Raw genomic sequence first — 14,287 nt, forward strand, 5'->3', positions numbered from 1 at the left:
TTGTCATTAAATTCATTGTTCAGTCCGCACTTGCGTTCAGCCCTCTCTCCTAGTTGTTACCGAATAACCGACCTACAATGAACGCAGCGGACAGTGGAGTGAGGCATGTTGCTTGCTTGCCTCCTCCCAAAGATGATGAGGACTTTCAGGTACAGCTGGACTATTTGCAGTCATGTTTCATTTTGGACACTGCAGGTAAACCTGTTGCAATGCCCTCTTTAACTGACTCCCCAGACATGTACGATGGAGAGGAGCGTAATGCTGATGCCTTTGTTCTACAATGTAGCCTGTATTTTCAGTTCCTGACATGCCCTATGCCACCGGAAAAGGCTCTGGTGCTCTTTATGAGGGCAAGACTACAGGGAAAGGCGCTTCAGTGGGCAAACCTCATCCTTGCGCACCGGACGGAGGAAGCCTGGACTGTGGAGGGGTTTTTCAAACTCTTACAGGCTAGGTTCTCCGGTGTTGCCCCCCAGCCCTACAGCATGTCTGAGACTGTAGGTGCTACTACACCTCTTCCTGGAGTGGTCTTCTCCACCAGTATGGTGGATTTTCCTAAGACTTTTTTTGGGGGGGTGCTATGAGCCTATGCGTCGGGCCCTCATGTCTCATCAGACCGACCCCATTGGCAATGTGGGGAGGAAGAGGGGACTGAGGGGCGGCGCAAGGGCATGTCCATGTTCCTCCCCAGATGCTCCAGCGGCCTCGGCGCCTCCTAACCCGCAGACAGACATACATTTGCTATCAAATCAAAGCCCATCCTATCCTCTAAAATATTAATATAAACTGATTCCACTGTAGGCAAGGTAGTTAATCACTGTATGTATAGTGACATAGAACATTTGTGGAATTACGGTAAATTGCAAATAAACAAAGTACAACATGACTGTTGTCCACAAACTTTAAATAAATTATGCATGCAATGTATGGATTATATTCAGATATAACCAAAAAACTTCTCTCTGCCTCAGAGGATGAAACATGGACTACTAAAAGCAACCAGAGCTTCCACTTGCCCAAATAATCCATGTACCTCTGAAGGCAAAGCATGAATGATCTCTGCAGCTTCTGCACTGTTACTGTATCTTTGTACCAGTACTCTCCTAATAAGGTGATACATAATATTTAAAATAATATAACAGGTTTGATTATTATTATTTACTTAAACTATTTCCGCTCTTTAAAAAAAAAACTCAGGAGTGTTGTGTCCTGTGGTTTTATTTGTTTCTTTGGTGGCATGCTGAAATGAAATGACAAAAAATGTATGTTAAGGTTTCCTGACTAGACAAGACTAACGTTAATGTTGGACAGTCCGTGTCCCAAACAGCACACTCTGGAACATTACATACTGCACTACTGAAAACACTTCAAACCATGGTGTCCTTTTATTTATTCGTTTATTTGTTTTATTCATTATATTTTATTTTTTACACATTCAGTGTAGTAGCAGTTTTGGACGTGGCCAGAGAGTAATGTAACTTTATGTTTCAGAGAGCTTTCTGACAAGTTTTAATATAAACGTTAGCTAACCCAAACCCTCCTAGTCTGGTACCATAACAGCACATTACAATAAAGCTATTTTATGGTCATATGGTTGGCTATTCATTGCTCTTATCACTGACCTCGCGTTTAACACGGGCGCAAACTACCCGCCGCTCCAGCGAGGCGAGAGCTCGGGTCAGTGACATTGACTGTATATATAATGGACGGTACGTCACCGTTGACTCCCATTGTGAGTTTTTGAAGCCACCAAGATGGCCACAAGGACGCTGCCATCTTGAAAATTGCAGCCAGAGCATGCGCATTAGAACCGGTAGGCAGGACAGTATCTCCGCCAGAGACCTATCTCCGCTCCGACATTTGTTAGGATACGCCCACCAGTATAGACACTTTTGACGTTTTACAAAATAAACAAAGGTAAAAGGTTTTAATATTGCTGTCGAGAGTTTTGCTGTCGAGAGTTTCGCGTTCACGTTTGAGCGTCTGGTATTAGATGTCAACCAACGCAGCTATTAACTGTCAATCACCTTATCGCCACACCCCTTTAAGTAACACTTAATAACTTCTATAAAATCTGTTTATCATAGAGAAAAACACTGGAAGAGATACTAACGCAATGGGGTCTTACAGAATTGACAAAATATAATTGCTCAAAAAACTTATTTTACGTGTAATAAAAATTCAAAGTTTGTCGTCCGGCCCGTTCACCAACATGGGAATGGGCGGGGTTAAAAGTTGTACTGCAGCCAGCCACTAGAGGGCAGCTGACTCACGTTTTAAACGTTTTATCACGACACACAATACTGCTCTAAAACACAGTGCTCTGATAAAGAAGATAAATGGAATGTATGGAAGCCCATTTCCGCCACCTAAAATAAAAAATAAAAATTGCTATCTCATTATTTTGAGATACTAAGTCATTATATACTATAGTATCTCAAAATAATGACTTAGTATCTCGAAATAATGAGATAGCAATTTACTTAATAATGAGAAAAAAATATATGTGCTTTTTTTTTTACTTTAGGTGGTGGGAATGGGCTTCCATATAAATGTCTGTATTGTAAAGACGACATTTTACCCTGATGCTTTTGTCGGCATTTTTCAGGTGCCCTGGATGCTGCTGCTGAAAAAATCAGAGAATTGGAGGCCAAGGTCAGAGAATTAGAATCTCAGCTCAGGGGCCTGCAAATCAACAGATTTTGTGCAACTGATGAGAAGTTCAGATTCTACACCCGTTTTCCATCAGAGAAGGTATTTTTGATCTTTTGGGAGTCGGTTGCTCCCTCAGCATCCAGGTTGGTGTACTGGAGTAAAGCACAGAGGAACGAGGGTGTGATGGAAATTGAGAAACCAAGTCCAAACCAAAGACTGGCACTTGTGGATGAATTGTTCATGTACTGCTGCCGTGTTGCAGTTGGCCTGAAAGAGAAGGTTCTTGCAGACATCTTTGGGGTCAGCACAACAACTGTAAGCAGAGTTCTCATCACATGGGCCAACTATTTATACCTGGTCTTGGTTTCAGTGCCAACCTGGATGTAAAGGGAACAGGTCCAAGCAACCATGCCAGAGAAGTTTAAACAGTACTGTTCAAACGTTAGAGTGATCCTGGACTGTACAGAAATCAGATGCAAAACTCCATCATCGCTTACACTCCAGTCTGAAACATTTTCAGTGTACAAGAATCACACAACTTTTAGAGCACTGATAGGTGTTGCCCTATGTGGTGTAATCACCTTTGTTTCAAAGCTCTTCACAGGGGCAGTGTCTGACAAAGAAATAACAAGACAGTCTGGAATTCTCAGCCTACTGGAACCAGGAGACAAGGGCAGACAAGGGCTTTATCATTGACCAGATGCTGTCTGATGTTGGTGCAACACTCATCATCCCCCCCTTCAAGAAATCCACCTGCTTCAGCAAGGAGGACACGGAGAAAACACAAGCCATAGCTCGTCTCTGAATCCTGGTGGAGAGAGCTATCAGAAGAGTCAAAGAATACCACATCTGGGACACAACCATTCCTCTTACCCTTTCAGGCTCAGCGAATCTGCTGTGGACTACCGGTTGTTGTAATGACCAACTACCAAGGTCCCTTAGATTTAAACAGTGATGTACCTGTCTAAATTATTCTTCTAACACTGGAAGAAACAAAGATACAAAATTATTTATAGTTCTATTCATGTTTAATGATGGAATGAAGGTTTTTTGTTTATATTATGTTTTTTTTTTTGTTACAGACCTGTAACAACTTCTTTAAGAGGCTTCTCTGTCCTCCACTCATTACCTGTATTAATGGCACCAGGATGATGTTTCCTCTTGTGAGTCTTGGTTCCTCCCAAGGTTTCTTCCTATAGTTTTTGAAGGAGATTTTCCTTGACCACTGTTGCCTTTGGCTTGCTCACCAGAATTTTTTTTGTTGTTGATGATTCTGGACTTCTATAAGGGTGCTTTGTGTAAAAACCACTATATAAATACATTTCATTTGATGATTAATGTTTATTAAATGTTCCTTTTCTACACAATGTTTGCATATTTCATTAATTAAGGTAACAGGCTGGTAATATAAATACAGATTTAATACATATTAGCATGGGGGCATAAAGCACAACTTCTAGGTTACTCCAGGACTAGGGTAGGGAACCACTGCACAAAAACATTGAGTATACAGTGGTACCTCGAGATACGAGTTTAATCCGTTCCAGACCCGTGCTCGTATCTCGAACTGCTCGGTTCTGGAAGCAATTTAACAATGTAAAGTATTGTAATTGGTTCCGGTCCTTAAAAAAGTCACAAAACTAGCGTAAATGTGGGGAAAAAAGACATGTTCTTTATTAATAAAGGCACACGCAACATGTATAATTAAACAATAAAATAAATGTAGGAGAAATAGTTATTACAGTACAGTAGTATCAATAAACATGGTACAGTACAGTAAGTACGTACTGTAATCCTTAAATGGCGCTGCGGGGGGTGGGGGGAGTGGGGGGTGTTGTACGAGTCTACTTCACCGGACATACCACACATATGCTTAACAATAGAAACACTTTCACAGTCTAAACGAGACAGGCGAATTAAAGCTGAGAAGACAAAAGGGAGGGGGGAGGGAGTACGGGGGGTGAGGAACCTGATCGATGCACCGGACACACGTACGTACATGCTGAACAATAGAAATTAACAGAGAACATGTTTCAACTGTAAAAAATCTTTTTTTCCATATAGTACTGTACTGCCACCTAGTGGTTCATGCTCGTATCTCGAGCGTGCACTCGGGTGTCGAACAGAAATTTTGCTCGTCTCGGTGCTCGCATCTTGGATCGCTCGTATATAGAGCAGCTCGTATCTCGAGGTACCACTGTACTGGCAGGCAAAATAAAGTCACAATAACAAAAACAATGAATTATGTACAAGAATGTTACATAAAAATGTAGGATATGAGCCCCTTTAATACTAAAATGCTGGCCCATCACTGCACATTCAGATAGGTTTCCATATAGGTGTTGAAAAAGAAAAGGTCAAGTTTCATCTTCATTTCCCTGAGCACAGAGTCATCTCGCCAAACTCTCAACTGTGAGGTCGCTTTTGGTAGATGTGATAAAATCACACCAGAGCAAACCAGTTACTACCAACTGGCCTTGAACCTGCCAAAAGTACTTGTGGTTCCTTTTCAGTTTGGCCTGACCATTGATGAACCTGATGTGTGTGGCGTCCGATATACAGTCAATGTTTGGGCATTTGACTTCAGCAAGCCCAAAGGGAAGATGTGCAGAAGGATCATATACCTTAGCATCAGGGCTGGTACCAAGGTAAGGTGCATCAGGATGTATTAAAAATCCAGACAGTAACACATCTACATTACACAGGTCACTATACTGCTGCAAGACCTCTGGCTCTAGGTCAATACCCCTCTTCATGGCTGACGTCTGCCGCACCCCCTTTAGGATCCTGACTGCTAAAGCCTGACTAGATGACTCCCCCTGAACATTGCAAACTTCCCCAAATCTGCTGGAGGTCAATCGTGGCTGACGCACTTGCTTCCACAGTGGATTTTCTGACAGGCCCCTTGTGTTCTTCTCAATGATGCTGGATAACTCACTAGTGATCTCTAAACTCTCTAAATGGTAAAAGTGATGGTAATTTGGAACAAAATGAAGATGTTGTTCCAAATTTTAGCCATGTACTGGAAGCTGTGGGAATAAGGGGGCATTACCATGCTTACTGATTTCTTGTGTTACCACTGGTGGACACTGATATGACTTTAGTGGACTCAAAATTTGGACCTGTCCCACATGGTTCAGTTCTCTCATATCAGATAAGCCGCACAAGACCTTGCAAATTCCTGGTTGTGGTCTAAGGTCTCTTTTTTTTTTGAGTAAATCTTTTTATTGTCAGTTTTAATTTTAACACTGAACATAGGGGAGCAGAGTACATATATTACAGAGATTTCCATTGCACAGGTTCATAAGACAACACATACACATTCATCTCACAGAGTGAGTGAACTAATAAGAGAGAGGAGAATAAAATAAAAAATAAAATAAAATAAAAGAACACCCCAACCCCTCCTTACATAGACATAGTCCCTAGGCGCTAAGCAAGGAGCTCGTCACTCCATATCTTACTCTGTATCAGGCTTTTACACGATTCTGAACAACAACAGCATATCAGGCCTTGAAGACAGGGAGAGAGGTCATATCGTTATTCTGGAATTGCTGTAAGTAAAAGCTTTTCCATAAAAGCAAAAAAAGGCTTCCATGATCTTTCAAATTTGGAGAGAGAACCGTTCAGAGTGCATCGAATTCGTTCCAGAGTACAATACAGAAGGACATCTCTGATCCACTCGGGATATGTGGGTGGAGCAGGGAGCTTCCATTTTAATAAAATTAGACGTCTTGCTAATAAGGTCACAAAGGCCACAAAATCAGAGCGATATTTTGGCAAGAACAGTTCAGGTGGTGTAACACCGAATACGGCTGTGACAGGGTTAGGATCAAACTGTAGCTCCAAAACCTCTGATAGTGTTGAAAAGATTTCAGTCCAGAACGTGAACAGTGATGGGCACTGCCAGAGCATGTGTATTAGGGAGGCGGGACTTTGGTGGCAGCGATCACATTTTGGGTCCACATCTGGGTAAATTTTGTTAAGTCTAACTTTAGTCCAATATACCCGATGAAAGACTTTACATTGGATCATTCCATGTCTGGCACAATAGGATGATGAATGGATCCTATACAATATTTGCTGCCAGTCATCATCGGGCAGGGGCACACCTAGATCCTTCTCCCATTGTTCTTTAAGATTCAGTAAGGGTGTAGTTTGGACCGAGCTAATTAAGTTGTATAGATGAGAAATAATTTTCTTAAATGTAGTTTGCGGTCTTAAAAACTCATCGAATGGTGTAGACCAGGGGTACTCAACTGGCGGACCGCGGTCCGGATCCGGACCCGAACGCAGTCCTGTCCGGACCCAATCTCATTCCTGATTAACTGGATACGGACCAAAACAAAACCGGAGCATTTATTTCAGGGCTATTGACAAAACACTCCGTCACGAGTGTTACGTTTACCACCCCCGCTCAACAACTTACGTTCGCCACCCTCTCAACAATTTAAAATAAAAGCCTGCCTGGTTGACGCTTCGCGAGCGGCGCGAGGGTCCGCGCGGCGAAAATGACGTAATCGCTGTGGCTCCGCGTGTGCGCGAGTGCCTCGCGCGCTGTCGGTTCGCGAGGTCGTGCACCTCTCGAATTTTGTAACTTCGCGCGCGCCGCGCTTCAGCGCAATGAACAAAGTCACGTTTTCAGGGTTCATACACCTTTATAAGGTGGAATTCAAGCACTTGTACGTCACTTTCAAGGTCCATTTTCAAGGCTTTACGTTCGCCACCCCCCCCCCCGCTCAACAACTTACGTTCGCCACCCCCGCAACGGACCTCAGGTCACAGGTATCTGGCAAAATTGGACCGCGGACAAATTTAGTTGAGTACGCCTGGTGTAGACTGTGGAGTTAGTGGAAACTGGGGGTTCATTGAGTTAGCAAAACTGCGCACTTGAAGGTAACGGAAGAAATCGGTCTAAGGTCTCTTAACAGGGCTCCAGCTGATAAAACTGCTGGGTCAGGAAGGGGTCCTAAAAAACAAAAACTATCAGTCCTACCAACCGCTAAAAAGGCGTGGGCGATGTTAAAACAACAGAACATGAGAGGGAGTGTGTTATTTCGAATATCATCATCACAGACGTGATGTTATTCGCGATAACACATGTCCTCAAGTGTTCTATTGCTTTCATACAACAATTTTTACAAAATAAAGAGGATAAATCAAAGAAGCCCTGAATTTCATATTGAATATGCTTTAATATTGACAATATCTTCCACCAAAAACTAGTTCCACATGTATAACGAGTGCTGTCTCTCGTTATAAAGTATTGTCAATATTAAGACATATTCAGTATGACATTTAGGGCTTCTATGACTTATTTTCTTTCTTTATTTTGTAAAAACTGTTGTATAAAAGCAACTCTCGAGGTTGTGTGTTATGTTATCATGAATAACACAGTCCCTCTCTATTGCTTAATTATACCAAATTATATTATTAAAATACTCACCTGGGTATGCTCGATAGAATGTAGACTTAACACAGCTTCGTCCTGGTGCCTTTGGCTTCCGTACCACAAGTTCATCTATGGGTTCTGGACGAATCCCCTTTAACAAATGCAGAAACAGTCACCAGAAGAGTTACCAGTTAATTAAAACACCTGCCCTGTAGCTACCTTCACTGGCCATTTTATCAGGTCAATACATCACAGTGACCTTAAGTGTACAATTACTGTCTGCAGAGCCGCAGCTGATCTGCAAAATACCCCCTCTGTACCACATTCACAGCAGTGACACTGACATTGTTTGGTATATCAGACATAACAGTCCCATGCAAGTATGGGAATGTCATATATAGTATAAGTATATAGCATGGGGCGTACACGGGCACTAATATACTGTGAAGACCAACTGCTTGACTGCAGGATGCAACTGTTTACCAACAATTTGAACCTGCAAACTTTAAACTATCAAACTGGTTCAGACATCTTACCTGGTTCCTTGGTCTGTGCCATGTTTGAAGGACACTAGTGCATGATAGTGGTGGTGGCACTGTTTTTGCCCCCATTGTGCTGTAGTGTGCAGCTTGAAAAAGCAGTGCAACCAAATGGTTACACAAAGCCGAAGCTGTTTAACACCACAGGCTTCATAACTGCTTGCAGTACAACCTTGAAAGAAAGAACAACAACATTAGAATAAAAGATGCAGATGTTACACTATAAGAATACACTCACTCATAAGGAATGGTTAAGTTAAAAAAATCTAATTCTCACAATTTTCCACTTAAGTGTAGCAGATTGGCAAAAACATTTTCCCCTATTTCAGTGAAAAAAATGGAGCCGCAAAGCTTAAAAGACTTTGAATCACTGGATGCCAATTATCACCCAAACCGTTTCCATAACTACAAGCCCAAAACTTACCTCAATCCACTAAAACAGCATACAAGATCTGTAGGGAGTTCAGACTAGTCGATATGATTCAAGACATAGAACTTAAGGATTCAGGTGACTCTTGACTTTCAGTAATTAATAGCCACATTAGTATTGCAGCTTCAGTTTAAAACTAAAGCAAAATTTGGAAACCCAACATGTATTGGCTGATCAATGTAACTGAAAGGAACAAATTATAAACTTTAAACTGTCCAAAACTGCACCCTATTCACTACATAGTTTTGAGATTTGTTTTTTTTGTGTGCCTGAAATTAAACTGAGGAACAGTTTAAATCCTACCATGCACTGCATTAGACTTAGGTGTCCAATGATGTGGCAATCCTTACAGCAGTCCTGAGGACCCCACAGCAGGGGCGAGGCTAGGGTATTTTTAGTGGTGCTAAAGCACCACCGTGAAGTTGCTCAGCACCCCCTGGCTCAACACATTTTTTAAATATTATATTATGCAAAAACCTTGCTCTGTACCTGCGCAATACTTTGGTATTGTGCCTCTGTGAGCACTGGGGGCTGGGCACCCCTAAAGACCAGATCCTAAAATCGCCCCTGCCCCACAGCATTAACATTTCTGCATTTGCCCTCATTTAGTGAACCTGATTCTACTCATTTGTGATATACAAAGAGTTGCCAGTTTATTAGAACACTTGCCCTGTAGCTACCTTCACTGGTCACGTTATCAGGTGTGTAAGAAGAAATAAAATATAATGCACTAGAGGGCACCGGCTAATGCATGTGGATGTTTCTAAGGAATACGGAGTAGGGCATCGTTTCGGACTCCTGAACATTGAGAAACCTGTAGTGTATGGGGCTCCTCGTTTTTTCTCATCGACCGGTAACACCTTGCCTGCACCACTACTTCCTCATTCACTATATCTGACACTGCATTTGAAAGGGGGAGAGTTAGCTTGATTAGCTTACTGACAACTTCACCTGTGGAGAGCTAAAGGCTTGTTACAGACACATCTTGACATTCTCATTTAAAACTGAAAATATGCTGTACTACTTTGTTACATTAACGTTAGATAAATAGCCCTCCGTTAACAGCTACTTGCTATAATTACCACTAGTTAACAGGTTTGTTAGCTACTAGCTAGTACAGAGTAGGCTAACTTAGTTAGCTAACTAATGTTTGCAAGTCACTTACCTTGGGCGCCCAATGGAGAATGGGTTCTTCCTGGAGTTTTTCCTTGCCATGGTCATTTTTTACGGGGTATATACAGAATATTAAGACAACATGAGGGTTAAGAGAAAACCCTCAACAAACATAAGCTACCATAAACGCATACAATTTTGTACACATGAAAAGCTTGTATTAATATACAGAATCCACTGCCATTTTGTTATGAACCATTCATTTTAAAGATGGCTGCAGACTTGGCAAAGACTAGAGTAAACTAATTGAAGACAGGAACATGACACAGATGAAACATGACAAACGAGGGGCTGAACAGGCATGGAACAGGTAAACAATACAAGGAAGGGGAACACTGAGGGTGAGAAGTGTCTCACCCCGCGGAGTGCTCTGACCCAAATGGGCAGCCAGGACAGGAAACTGGTTGGGGCAAGGGAACAGGATTGAGGAGTAGAGCAAACGTGGGGGGTCTGGTTGAGACATAGGAATGAGCCTGGGGGAGACAGAGCGGATAACGGAGGAAGACAGATGGAAGTCAAGAAGAGAGCGGTCTGGGAGTAGGGGAAGAGGTTAACACAATGGTAAGACAAACATGCACAGGGACCAGATGGACAGCTGCATGGCTGGACGAGTGCAGGCCCCAGGCGGGCCTCTGGAACGGGTGCAGGCCCCAGGCGGGCCTCTGGAACGGGTGCAGGCCCCAGGCGGGCCTCTGGAACAGGTCTCGCTGTGGCAGATGATACGGTGTAATAGGGCAGCGCTGTAGCTGACAAGATGGTGTCCGGGGGGGGGGGGGGGTTGTTTTCAAACAGCATCTGTATACTTCTCTGTATATTTGATAAGTGTTTACTGTTTTCGTTTTTGTACACACACACACACACACACACACACATACATATATATATATATACATTGAATTGCAGTACCTTTTTAAATTTTGTTTTTATTTCTTACATTACCAGCATTAACTCCTTGTCAATGTGAAAACTGTTATTATTTGGCTTCCCTCTTAGGTATGTTACAGTACTCTATAAAATGTGCACATAATGACAATTACACTGTTTTAAGCTTTTAATTTTTTTTTCCAATAAATGTTGAGCATATTGTAATATTTTACATATTTTTTAAATGCTCTTTTAATTACAAAATTTTCACAATTGTTTCAGCCAAACCCATGACCTTGCCATTGCTAGTGCTTTGCTTAGTAGCAAATATGTACCATTAAGTTAATAATTGTGCCATTCACATATTTTTTATTTTTATATATTCTGCAACATTCTAGAGTAAGGGGGGATCAGGGAGTTGAGAATGTCCAGATAGCACGCTTCATGTTCAGTCCGTGGTACTGGGAGGAGCAGTTTCATTTCTGGAAAAAGTGTCCACAACCAGCGGTGCGTTTAAACCAAAATATGTATCAGACATTCTCATATTCTCTTTAATCCTGTGAAGATCTCTGAGATTAAGGATACACAAACTGTAGTCTTGTTTTCAAGTAACATTGTAGGCTTTGATGATTTTTCTGCTCTTAATGTAACAATTAACGCTTTTAGTTGATTAAAAATTACATGCTTTTACCTGTGTTTTGGCCTTAACCCAAATTTTAATGTTATTCAGGAATTCTAACATGCTTTCTATAAGTAATTATTTCGAAACAGGACCATTCCATATTGTAAATGGAGGCTACTACAGCAGTACTTACTGTCTTCTGAGGTGCAGTACTTTTACTTTTTAGTATCGAGAGATTATGGAGAGATGTGTGGACTGCAGTGACCAGCGTGTACTATGATGTCCTCCACTATCTTGAGGAAGGCAACTATCTTGACATGGCAGACCAAACATACATTTTCTGTTGCCATTATACCTTTGTACCAAGACTTCAAGATGACCTAGACATTTTTCAAGATGGCTGGGACAATCACCAGAAGGCAACAGGACTCCAAACCAACTGTGGGCAATAGGACACGTTTATCAGCCAGTTCAGGAGCCCCAAAATGAGGAGGTGGGTATGTTGTTACCCATCACATGTCTGTATTTACTCTAATACACTTGGAAGTTTTTTTGATTCAACACTGACCCTGGATTACCCAGTCCTGCATATTTTTGTGTATTTCTTCCTCTAACACACCTCCTTAACCTAATAGAGGGTTTGTTAATGAACGTATTTGGTGGTATGGATGCAGGGTAAATAGTAACATGTAGGGCATGAGGTACTCCAGGACCAGGGTTTAGAACCCCTGGTTTAAGCCAGGTCAGGTTTAAGTACTATAAGAAATCTCAAACTATTGGTTGGTACAACGCACTTCCTTGATTTTTGCTTTTTTATTTTTTATCTAGGCATTGGACATCCCAGAGATTGACTGGGAGAGCAGTGGGTTACCTCACATTAGAAATGCTGGAATTCATGTTGCTGCAACAGGCTGTCCACTTACAGCAGAGCAGTTTACAGCACTCAGAGACCTCATTGACCCCAGAGCAACATCACAGTCACGTGGTGCTGACATCTACATGGCTGCTGTGCAGTTCTACCAGACTCTTTGAGTGAGAGGTTTATGAATGTGTTTTGGAGGATGATGGGGGTGAAGGCAAGAAAACTGCTGCAGTGGATCGTTTTCAAATAGAAAAGACTGGAAATGTTAAGACACTATTGCCTTAAACATTTAAGTTTTCATCAATGTCTTAAAACTAGTAGTTTCCTAATAGGAAGTATAAAGATATCCCATAAAAGCTTAAATGTATTCATTACAATTTTATTTGTAATTCACAATGTCAAGTAGAACACAAATAAAAGTTTATGTACTTCCAAGATTGTCACTTGTGACCAATATTTTGTTAATGAAAGGTGGTGTATGGTAACAAAAAAGGGTTTATGCATTACAGTAGAGAAACACTTCTCTGCAGAATGTAAACAGACATTCAAAGACATGCACAATTGTAACAATGCTTGCACAGTCAGCATGTTAATAAAAGTAATAATAAAAATTAGTGGTGGGCCGTTAACGGCATTAACGCCGATAACGGCCCACCACTAATATATATATATTTATGTCTATATAGGATATATATATGGTAAAATGTAACCATGGTCAAAGAAAATTTTTTCCACTTAGAAAATCAACAGATCCTCTAGAGCAGGGGTCACCAACATGGCGCCCGCAAGGACGTCATGAGTCGCCCGCGGGCCTGTTCTAAAAATAGCTCACAATGAGCTGCATCTTTTTTTTTTTTGCTACTATTAGAGATTGTCCGCGATTGCCGTGTGGCTACTAGCTAGCGGGCTATGTAAATAATGTACTCGCCAACCAACAAACAATAGCAAAATGTAACGCAATCACCATAATTGTACTGTCCTTCCAACTTTGCACTGTGCAGAGGAGGAACTGGCAGCAAGGTTGAACACTTCTCTTCCATTAATACTCTGAAGACCACAGGTTGTCCACAGGTTTAATAACGTAGAAAGTGTGAAACTGAATAAAAACTACAACAAAATACAATTACAACATATACTATTGTAATAATACACGGTCCCTACAGTGTAACATAGCATACATTGACACTGTATTAGTGCACTATAAACATTTGGCTTCAATAATATATGACAGCTACAGAATAAATTTATCTGATATTGCAATATATCATGATAGAACTAAATATAAGTAAATAAACAATATACATACAGACGATACCACGAAAGACGAAGGATGAAGGCAGATGCATGTGGATTATCTGTCAGTCATCAAACACATGTAAAACATCCATGAACTTTCTACTTCCTGTGATGTTACTGACTATTTACAAAATCACTAATAGGAGGTGCTAAAGCTACACTTACAACACTAACAGCACAAGCTAACAGCACAATAATAATTGAAAGAAACTCATACCAGTCTCAATGAACTGCTGAAAATATCCCGAGATGCGACACTTGTTTTCCAGTGGTCAGTCGTCATCATCATCATCTGCACTGCTTTCAGTGGGCCAGCGTATGTATGGGAGCAATATCTTAAAAACAAAAGCACTCAAGACTCCTGCTGTTTGTATATGTCTAGGTCATGTACACCACATAAATGTGTTATCGAAAATTGTTTTCTTTAAAAAATATGTACATAAACATACCTGTG

General features: G+C 41.3%; 1 protein-coding gene and 3 long non-coding RNA genes across 5 annotated transcripts in view; 2 read left to right on the forward strand and 2 right to left on the reverse strand.

Annotated features, from left to right (window-relative positions):
* LOC143502081 (uncharacterized) overlaps nt 1-14,287 on the forward strand; it is a 76,370-nt gene that overhangs the window by 31,790 nt on the left and 30,293 nt on the right. The window lies entirely within an intron of this gene.
* On the reverse strand, nt 4,306-10,937 carry LOC143502094 (uncharacterized). Of its 2 annotated transcripts, XR_013127086.1 has the most exons (4): nt 10,182-10,937; nt 8,584-9,916; nt 8,102-8,198; nt 4,306-7,624 (listed from the first exon to the last, which is right to left on the reverse strand). It is a non-coding gene; the product is annotated as an uncharacterized LOC143502094 (long non-coding RNA). The 2 variants fall into 2 exon arrangements; XR_013127085.1 differs by having other exon boundaries at nt 8,584-10,937.
* Nucleotides 11,057-12,636, forward strand: LOC143502095 (uncharacterized). The gene is made up of 3 exons (XR_013127087.1): nt 11,057-11,560; nt 11,902-12,168; nt 12,504-12,636. It is a non-coding gene; the product is annotated as an uncharacterized LOC143502095 (long non-coding RNA).
* LOC143502096 (uncharacterized) lies at nt 11,764-13,897 on the reverse strand. The gene is made up of 2 exons (XR_013127088.1): nt 13,844-13,897; nt 11,764-13,644 (listed from the first exon to the last, which is right to left on the reverse strand). It is a non-coding gene; the product is annotated as an uncharacterized LOC143502096 (long non-coding RNA).

Source organism: Brachyhypopomus gauderio, unplaced genomic scaffold (genome assembly GCF_052324685.1).
Source record: "Brachyhypopomus gauderio isolate BG-103 unplaced genomic scaffold, BGAUD_0.2 sc189, whole genome shotgun sequence".
Taxonomy (NCBI): Eukaryota; Metazoa; Chordata; class Actinopteri; order Gymnotiformes; family Hypopomidae; genus Brachyhypopomus; species Brachyhypopomus gauderio.